Genomic DNA, 10,556 nt, shown 5'->3' on the forward strand with positions numbered 1-10,556 from the left:
TGAATGTTTTCTGGTTGTATTTTTAAAGGCAAACGTCCCTAATAATACCACATATTAAAAGCCATATAAATACATAGATGGAGAAACAAAAACAGACACAGGCTATGTAAGCAATAAAGAGTTCGTGCAGAACTAGAAACAAAATAGAAGTTCACCTCTGTCAGAGGTATGGGGTTAATTTCTCTTGCTGAGGCTCAGGTTTCCCCTTGATGGGTCTTTAATGGTTCACCTAAGTTCCAGTGGAGGGGTATCTTTCTTCTTTGTTAAGCAAACATGCCCAGGTAGAGCTGCTTCTCTTTCTGATGGTAGCTGCTGAGTTCTGACTGCATTAGCTGAAGGTAACGCCGGACACCGGCGTCTTTTGGCTGCCTATTGACAGCAGCCATGAGGTAGTGCCGAGCCTGGCCATAGTTCTGCAGGTGGAAAGAGGCCACCCCACCCCGATACAGGGCCTTGGCATTATAGGCTGTCGTTCCAGGACCTTCTGACTGTATTCTTTCACCCGTTCATAGTTTACTGGCTCCATCTGAAGAAGACAGGCAGCTAAGTTGTTGTAGCAGTCTGTCTGGGTGGTGTGCAGTACGTTTTCCTGTTCAGGTGTGAGGGCCGTGCCCTGAGGTCCCAGATTAGGTATCGGGGAGGGCAGACTTGGATCCAGATCCCGCAGCTGCTGCAGAGCTCGATGGTACCCACACACAGCATCTCGGCACTTCCCTTCCCGGTAACATTGGTTCCCTTCCTCCTTGTACAGCTGGGCCTCCTGCAGGCGCTTCTCCATAACTTTGTCACCCAGTGCTCTTGAGGAAGTGGGAAGTGAAAGAGCAACCGAAGCTCTGGGGATAGGAGTGAAATAACCAATTTTGTTAGCCCACTTAAAAAGGCAAGAAATTCTCCTTCTCCAGGAGGCCTCTCAGGGAATGAGGCTTCCTTGATTCTACTACAGGCCCTTCCTTTCTTCTCTGCAGTTATTTTTCAATCTCTAGACGTGCAGGGGATTGATCAGGGAGAGGACGTGGGAGGAGTAAAGCCAGAGATTAATCGATTTCCTAAAGCGGTGACTCCGGTGTAAGGAGCCTCCACGAAAAAGCGAAGGCCGTACTACAAAATTCAACCAATGTTTGGTTTTTTGTTTTTTGTTTTAACATCTTTATTGGAGTATAATTGCTTTACAATAGTGTGTTAGTTTCTGCTTTATAACAAAGTGAATCACTTATACATATACATATGTTCCCATATCTCTTCCCTCTTGCATCTCCCTCCCACCCTCCCTATCCCACCCCTCTAGGTGGTCACAAAGCACCGAGCTGATCTCCCTGTGCTATGCGGCTGCTTCCCACTAGCTATCTATTTTACATTTGGTAGTGTATATATGTCCATACCACTCTCTCACTTTGTCACAGCTTACCCTTCCCCCTCCCCATATCCCCAAGTCCATTCTCTAGTAGGTCTGTGTCTTTATTCCCATCTTGCCCATAGGTTCTTCATGACCTTTTTTTTTTTCTTCTTAGATTCCATATATATGTTTTAGCACACAGTATTTGTTTTTCTCTTTCTGACTTACTTCACTCTGTATGACAGACTCTAGGTCCATCCACCTCACTACAAATAACTCAATTTTGTTTCTTTTTATGGCTGAGTAATATTCCGTTGTATATATAACCAATGTTTTTTAAAAATAGAAAATATCAAGATCTGATTGAACCTGCATACATTTGCCTTCTATTTCTCATTGTCCTCCTTTCCTAATAACCTTTTCTTCTTTATTTTTGTTTCACCTTATATTTCTTTTTTTCTATTATGCTTTCTTCTCACTCTATTTTGAGGCCCCACTTAAAACAAGGGTTTGTAGAAAACATACTCCTAACTATAGAGTGTTAATTCTAGAGGGTGCTTCAGAGATTATTTAATTCAGTCCCTCCAATTGTATAATCATGCTCAGTTGTTCAAGGTCACACAGCTAGTTGGGAACAGAGTTTAGATTAGACCCTTGTAATTCGGACTCTATTTTTAGTCTTCCTTCTGTTATTGTCACACTATATGAAGCATTAGAGGAGATATGACATTTATTTATTCATTTATTCCCCCAACAACCCTGTGGGTTAAGTACTATTATCCCTATATTACAGATGAGGAAACTGTGGCAGAGAAATATGGAGTAACTTGTTCAATGTCTTTCGCTAATAAATGAAAAGCTTAGATTTGAACCTGGGCAGCTTACCCCAAAGTCAACACTCTGTGGAACACCTTGGATAAAGGTTCCTGCCCAAGAACAAAGAGTTAAGGTTTTTTCTCTACAGATTAAATGTTCAAGAGTGTCTGGAATGGTTAATAATAAACTTAGCAAGATTAAAGCTTATATTTCAGGATAGTCATTAATCCATCTGGAGACTAAATTCTGCCCCAGGCACTTTATTCAGTTTGACTTTTTATTTATTTAGAATCAATGTTATTTATTTATTTATTTTTGGTTGTGTTGGGTCTTCATTGCTGCATGTGGGCTTTCTCTAGTTGTGGCAAGCGGAGGCTACTCTTCATTGCGGTGCGTGGGCTTCTCATTGCGGTGGCTTCTCTTCTTGCAGAGCACCGGCTCTAGGCGTGCGGGCTTCAGTAGTTTTGGCACGTGGGCTCAGTAGTTTTGGCTTGCAGGCTCTAGAGCTCCGGCTCAGTAGTTGTGGCACACGGGCTTAGTTGCTCCGCAGCATGTGAGATCTTCCCAGACCAGGGCTCAAACCAGTGTCCCCTGTGTTGGCAGGTGGATTCTTAACCACTGTGCCACCAGGGAAGTCCCAGTTTGACTTTTCAAATTGAAATATAGTTGACAAACAATGTATCAGTTTCAGGTGTACAACAGAGTGAGTTATATACATTGTGAATTGATCACCATGATAAGTCTAGTAACTATCTGTCACCATACAAAGTTAATATGTTTTTTACTGTATTCCCTATGCTGTACATTACATCTCTATTAACTTATTTATTTTATAACTGGAAGTTTCTACCTCTTAATCCCCTCATGGATTTGCCCAACACCCCACTCACTCCCCTCTGGTGACCACCAGTTTGTTCTCTGTATCTAGAGACTTTCTTTGCTTTGTTTTGTTTGTTTCTTTTGTTTTTTAGATTCCATATATAAGTGAAAACATACAGTATTTGTTTTTCTCTGTCTGACTTATTTCACTAAGTATAATAATACCTTAGCAAAACCTCTAGGTCCATCAATGTTGTCACAAATGGCAAGATTTGATTCTTTTAATGGCTGATTACTATTCTATTGTGTGTGTGTGTGTGTGTGTGTGTGTATTTATATATACCACATACCACATCTTTATTCATCTATTGATGGATATTGCTTTTCCATATCTTGGCTATTGTAAGTAATGCCTCAATGAACATAAGGATGCATATATCTTTTCAAATTAGGGTTTTTGTTTTCTGATAAATACCCAGAACTGGAATTGCTGTATCATATGGTACTTCTATTTTTAATTTTTTGAGGAACTTCCATACTGTTTCCCACAGTGGCTGTACCAACTAACATCCCCACCAACAGTGCACAAGCTTCTCTTTTCTTTACATCCTTGCCAACACTTTTTTGTAGTCATTTTGATAATAGTCATTTTGACCGGCATAAGATGGTATCTCATTGTAGTTTTGATTTGCATTTCCCTAATGATTAGGGATGTTGAGTATTTTTTCATGTGCCTGCTGTCCATTTGTATGTCCTCCTTGGAAAAATGGCTGTTCAGGTCCTCTGCACATTTTTAATCTGATTGTTTTTCCATATTGAGTTGTGTGAGTTCTTTGTATGTATTGGTTATTGGGTGTATCATTTGTAAATATCTTCTCCCATTCAGTAGATTAACTTTTCATTTTGTTGGTGGTTTCCACAACTGTACAAGCTTTTTAGTTTGATGTAGTCCCATTTGTTTATTTTTGCTTTTGTTGCCCTTACCTGAGGAGACAGATCCAAAAAATATATTATTAAAACTGATGTCAGAGAGCATACTACCTACGTTTTCTTCTAGGAGTTTTATGGTTTCAGGTGTTACATTTAAGTCTTTAATCTATTTTGAGTTTATTTTTGTATACGATGTAAGAAAGTGATCCACTCTCATTCTTTTGCATATAGCTGTCTAATTTTTCCAGCACAATTTATTAAAGAGACTGTCTTTTCCCCATTATTTATTCTTGACTCCTTTGTCATAAATTATTTGAACATATTAGCATGGGTTTATTTCTGTACTCTCTATTCTGTTCCATTGATCTGTATGTCTGTTTTTGTGCCAGTACCATACAGTTTTGATTACTACAGCTTTGTTATATAGTTCAAAATTGGGGCGCATGATCCCTCTAGCTTTGTTCTTCTTTCTTAAGATTGCTTTGGCTATTTAGGGTCTTTTGTAGTTCCCTGCAAATTTTAGGATTATTTGTTCTAGTTCTGTGAAAGATGCCATCTGTATTTTGACAGGAATTGCATTGAATCTGTAGATTGCTTTGAGTAGTATGGACATTTTAACAATATTAATTCTTCCAGTGCATGAGCATGATATATCTTTCTATTTATTTATGTTGTCTTCAATTTCTTTCATCAGTGTCTTATAGTTTTCATTGTATAGGTCTTTCATATTCTTGGTTAGATTTATTCCCAGGTATTTGTTCTTTTTGATGCAATTGTAAATAGGATTGTTTTCTTAATTTCTATTTCTGATACTTTGTTATTGGTATATAGACTTTGGGCTTTGTTTCTTCTTTTTCCAGTTCTTTTAAGTGCGAGGTTGCATCGTTTATTTGAGATTTTTTCCTTATTTTCTGAGGTATGCCTGTAGCACTATAAACTGCCCCCTTAGAACTGCTTTTGCTGTGTCCTGTAGGTTTTGGAACATTGTGTTTTCATTTTCCTTTGCCTCAAGGTATTTTTTTTTCTTCACAATCCATTGGTTGTTTAATAGAATGTGGTTTAGCCTCCACGTGTTTGTGTTTTTTCCTTGTAATTAATTTCTAGTTTCATACCACTGTGGTAGGAAAAGATGCTTGATGTGATTTCAGCCTTCTTAAATTTATTGAGACTTGTTTTGTGGCCTAACATGTGATCTTAGCTGGAGAATGTACCATTTGCACTTGAAAATAATTTGTTTTCTGTTGTTTTTCAGTGTACTGTTCTATTTATCTATTAAGTCCATTAGTCTAATGTGTCATTTAAGGCCAATGTTTCCTAATTGATTTTCTGTCTGGAGGATCTATCCATTGATGTAAGGGGGTATTAAAGTCTCCTACTATTATTGTATTATTGTCAACGTCTCCCTTTATATTTAATACTATTTGCTTTATTTATTTACATGCTCCTATATTGGTTGCATAGATATTTACAAGTGTTTTATCTTCTTCTTAGATTGATCCCTTTATGTAATGCCCTTCTTTGTCTCTTGTTGTAGTCTTTGTTTTAAAGTCTATTTTGTTTGCTGTAAGTATTGCTATCCTAGCTTTGCTTTTCATTTCCACGGAATATCTTTTTCCAACACTTCATTTTCAGTTTGTGTGTCTTTAGATCTGAAGTGAGTCTCTTGTAGGCAGCATATATATAGGTTTTTTAAAAATTCATTCAGCCATCCTATGTGTTTCGATTGAAGCATTTAGTCCCTTTACATTTAAACTAATTATTGATAGATATGTACTTATTGCTATTTTGATAATTTTTTCTGGTTATTTTTGCAGTTCTCCGTTCATTTCTTTTCTTGTTATTTTTCCTTGTGATTTGATGACTTTCTTTAGTGCTATGTTTGTGTTCCTTTCTCTTTATTTTTATATATCTGTTATAGGTTTTTGGTTTGTGGTTACCATGAGGTTCATTTATAACAACCTTTGTATATAGCAGTCTATTTTAAGTCGATGGTTGCTTAAGTTCATGCATGTTCTAAAAGCACTACATTTTTACTCCCTCCTACCACACGTTTTATGTTTTTGGCATCATATTTTACATCTTTTTATTTTGTGTATTGCTTAACTAATTATTGTAGCTATAGATGATTTTTACTACTTTTGTCTTTTAACCCTCATACTAGCTTTATAGGTGGTTGATCCACTACTTTTAGTGTATGTTTGCCTTTACCAGTGAGATTTTTTCCTTCTTAATTTTCTTATTTCTAGTTATGACCTTTTCTTCTCCTTTTAAAGAAGTCCCTTTAACATTTCTTGTAAGGCCAGCTTACTGGTGATGAACTCCTTTAGCTTTTGCTTGTCTAGGAAACTCTTTATCTCTCCCTCAATTCTTAATGAGAACCTTACCAGGTAAAGTGTTACTGGTTGTAAGGTTTTTGTTTTTGTTTTCTTTCAGCACTTTGAGTATATAGTGTCAGTGCCTTCTGGCTTGTAAAGTTTTTGCTTAAAGATCATCTGATAGTCTTATGTGGGGGTGGGGGGTGGGGTCCCTTGTACATAACTAGTTGTTTTCCTCTTGATGCTTTTAAGATTCTTTCTTTATCTTTAACATTTTGCATTTTAATTATAATGTTCCCTTGGTGTGGGTTACTTTGAGTTCATCTCCTTTGGGACTCTCTGTGTTCCTGGACTTGGATATTTGTTTTCTTCACTAGGTTAGGGAAGTTTTCAGGCATTATTTCTTCAAATAGGTTTTTCTGACCTTTTCTCTCTCTTCTTTTTCTGGAACTCCTAAAATGCAAATGTTAGTATGCTTGATGTTGTCTCAGAGATCCCTTAAACTATCCTCATTCTTTTTTATTCTTTTATCTTTTTGTTTTTCTGATCAGGTGATTTCCACTACCCTGTCTTCTAGATTGTTGATCCATTCTTCTGCATCCTCTAATCTGCTGTTGATTCCCATTAGTGTTTTTTTATTTCAGTTATTATATTCTTCAGTTTTGATTGGTTCTTTTTTATAATTTCTGTCTCTTAGTTGAAGTTCTCACTGTGTTCATCCATTCTTCTCCCAAGTTTGGTGAGCATATTTATGACTGTTACTTTGAACTCTTTATTTGCTTTAATTGCTTATCTCCATTTCATTTTGTCTTTTTTGGGGGAGTGGGGGGATGTTCTTTTGTTTGGAGGCATTCCTTTGTCTCCTCATTTTGCCTAACTCTCTGTATTTGTTTCTATGTATAATGTATATCAGCTACATTTCCCAGCTTTGAAAGAGTGGCCATACGTAGAAGGTGTCCTGTGGTACCCAGTGGTGCAATCTCCACCTGGTCACCAGAGCTATATACTCCAGGATACCCCATGTGTGGGCTGCACGTGTCCTCCTGTTTTGGTGCTGCAGGTACACTGGTGGGTGAGGCTGGTCCCTGGCCGGGCTGGCTGAGAGGTTTGGCCACAACTGTTGTGGGCATATGGGGCTGGTCCACCAGAGCAGGAGCCACTTTGGAGGAACAAGGGTCAGCAAGGGTTGCTGACCAGGTGGGGTGGAGTGAGAGCCTTTGGATGGCAAATTGACTTTTTTAATTAGCTTCACAGCATGAGAGACTTTTCTGAGATCCAATCTGAAAGCTGCCTGTATCCATAAAAAACAACTTAGATCATCTTGATTTATAGAAAGTTTCTCAACTTCAACACTACTGTATTTGGGGTTGAATAATTCTTTATGGGCAGGGGGAGGGTGCTCACCTGTGTACTGTCAAATGTTTAACAGGATCCCTGGCCTCTACCCAATAGGTGCCAATAGTACCCCCTTCCCCAGTTGTGACAAACAAAAATATTTGCAAACATTGCCAAATGTTCCCTGGGAAAAAAATTGCCCCCTGCTTATAGAGTAGGGGAACAAGCCATCCAGGTATCCAGGATTTAGGCCCACAACCATATTCACTGGATCCAAACCTCATAAACTGTACCTCTGAATCTAGCCTCTTCACTATTTCTAAAGGCAGGCTCATGTCCACTGACATGGTTTGTTAAAGCCAAGGAGTTGAAGCAATGGTAAACATATATTATGCATATACCATATAAACTTTATATTGTATAAGGTCTTTGAATACCATGCATCTGTTTTTGACTTCACTTGGTTGTTTCACTAACTTTCTTTATTTCATTTTAACTGCCTTGTCAAAGGGTCCCTAGAAGGATAAGAACTTGGTTTACTATCACATTTTACAGTTAAAACTGCTTTAAAGTTATTTATAATTCTGTGACATTTAGAGATCACACCATTAATCTACCTAAGACATATTTTTAAAATATTTTTAAAGCTTAATCAGGTTGGAATCTTTTAACCAATCTTACTGTATTCAGTTTTTTGACTACTCCAGCGCAACTTTGTGTTCAGTACATATAAAGATCATTTTCTAAGTAATTCAGATTACCCAATATTTATCCATTTTAAAAATGGTTAGAAGTACAGTAAGGTTAATCTCAAAAACATTTATAATGATAGGTCTCAGAATAAATTTACCAATTTGCCATGAGATATCGCTAGACTTTGCTTATTAATGAATGCATCAAGAATTTCTCCTTTACATTTATATATTTATCTTTGAAAGTATGTTCTACAGGGTATCAATCCTCTCATTCCTTAGGGATACTAAACATGGCCCCATCAGACCTGCTGCCAATCTTGGTCACCACAAATAATTAACCCCATCATGAAGCATTTTAAATATGTAAAGGTTAAAAGATCATAAAAATGAGACCATATGTCCAAATATACCACGTGTGCTTTGGCAAGGGAAATGTACATGTTAAGACAAATCTTAACAAGCCTGCCAGAGAACTAGATCAAAACCAGAACAAAAAGATTCTTTTCATATAAGCTAAGTATTTCCCTAGTACTTACTCCCCGAGGTTAGCCAAGATGAAAGAAGCCAATCTACCCATATATCTGCCTGGCAAAGCCATCTTCTTTCATAATTGAAAAGATAAAAGGCCTAGAACTCTGTATTTGGGGAGGTGAATTGCCTTGGTCCAAATCCTGGCTTCACCACTTAACTCTGTCAGCATCTTAACATGTTGGCAAGATACTTAACATCTCTGAGCCCCAATTTCCTTATCTATAAAATGGAAATGATTATATTTTTCTTCTGGAATGTTTTGAGGATTAAACAAGATAAAGTGAAAGTGTTTAGACTTTTTCCTGGCACATAATGAAGGTTGCTGTTCTTATTGAGAAAACAAAGGTACATCCATTCTCAGGAATGCTAACATTTTGGTGCCCACTCTTACTTATTTCAGATTATGCTCCAAGGAAACACTGGATATGAAAAGTTGCATCCAGCCTTGCTAGGTGGCTTTTTCACCAAAGCCAAATCAAGGAAGAGCACATATAGCCAAAATCTAGTCATGCACAAGCCTTTGGTCTCCCGGTTGGGGGAAGGGGGCATCTGCACTAGTATGGGGTTTATCTCACTGAAGGTAAATAGCTGGAGACTTCTTGAAGATCAGCCCCAGAAAGAGCAGTTAAAAATGGAGATGTTCGAATGAGTAGGGAGTGGCTTCAAACTATGCAGGACATGTGTTCAGTGACTCAGAGTAGCCTGTATCCCACTTCTGTTGATTGAATAAGTCAAACATAAGTCAAAACCTCGGAAGAAGTTAGTTTTAGATAGCCAGTATTTGGGCTTATCAATGTCACACTTTCCATCATTTAGAACCAATTATCTAGTGCTTTTTATACTATTATTGGTCAAAACTGTTAAATTAAAAATTGTTAAAATAAAAATTCACTCTAATATTTAGCTAGGTAAATGAAAATTAATTTATGTAACCCTCAAGAAAAAAATGTAGTTCCCCATGCATTTAATTTCTTTTAAATTTAAAAATAAATATATAGAAATATTCCAGGCATACAAAAATGTATAAAGGATAATACAGCAAACTTTCACTGAGGGTGAAGGCCGTCAAGGGTCCCAGCTTTAATCTGGGGTCTCAGTTGCTTCTCCATATCTTACTAGCCGCCTGTCCACCCCCCTTCATACCCAAGCTTCAGGGCACAGAGGTCATCAAATGCCCTGAGCGGCTGAAGATTTGGCATCAGTTTCCCACTCTGATTTCTTTGCGAAACTAAATGAGTCATAAATTTAAAAGGTGTGTGAAATACTTCATTCAGCACTCTACATGCTTTTAGTGGGAAATTTTTTCAGGATATCTAGCCCCTTTATTATTTTTTTAACCAAAATATACTCACTGTTATGAGTTTAAAATTGTTTTTAATTTCATTTTATTTATATGTTTGTGTCTGTCTGCATTAAATTATGAATGCAAATAAAGACAAAATGACCATGAGCTGAAATGATATTCTTTAAATCATTGTAAAGATACAGTTTTCCAAGGTAGAGTGTGATTTTTGTATTTGAATGTATTTTTCTTTTGGGCTTCCCTGGTAGTGCAGTGATTGAGAGTCCACCTGCCGATGCAGGGGACACGGGTTCATGCCCCGGTCCGGGAAGATCCCACATGCTGTGGAGCGGCTGGGCCTGTGAGCCATGGCCGCTGGGCCTGCGCGTCTAGAGCCTGTGCTCTGCAACGGGAGAGGCCACAACAGTGAAAGGCCCACGTACTGCAAAAAATAAATAAATAATAAAATAAGTAAATATATAGAAATATTCCAGGCATAC

At 37.6% G+C, this 10,556-nt stretch overlaps 1 pseudogene across 1 annotated transcript; it reads right to left on the bottom strand.

The window, feature by feature from the left end:
* Nucleotides 1–263: 263 nt before the first annotated feature.
* On the bottom strand, nucleotides 264–799 carry LOC309959934 (tetratricopeptide repeat protein 9C-like; annotated as a pseudogene). Its single transcript has one exon. The product of its transcript is annotated as a tetratricopeptide repeat protein 9C-like (transcript).
* Between the last annotated feature and the right edge of the window lie 9,757 nt (nucleotides 800–10,556).

This window comes from Leucopleurus acutus, assembly GCF_964270905.1.
Source record: "Leucopleurus acutus genome assembly, chromosome: 3".
Taxonomy (NCBI): Eukaryota; Metazoa; Chordata; class Mammalia; order Artiodactyla; family Delphinidae; genus Leucopleurus; species Leucopleurus acutus.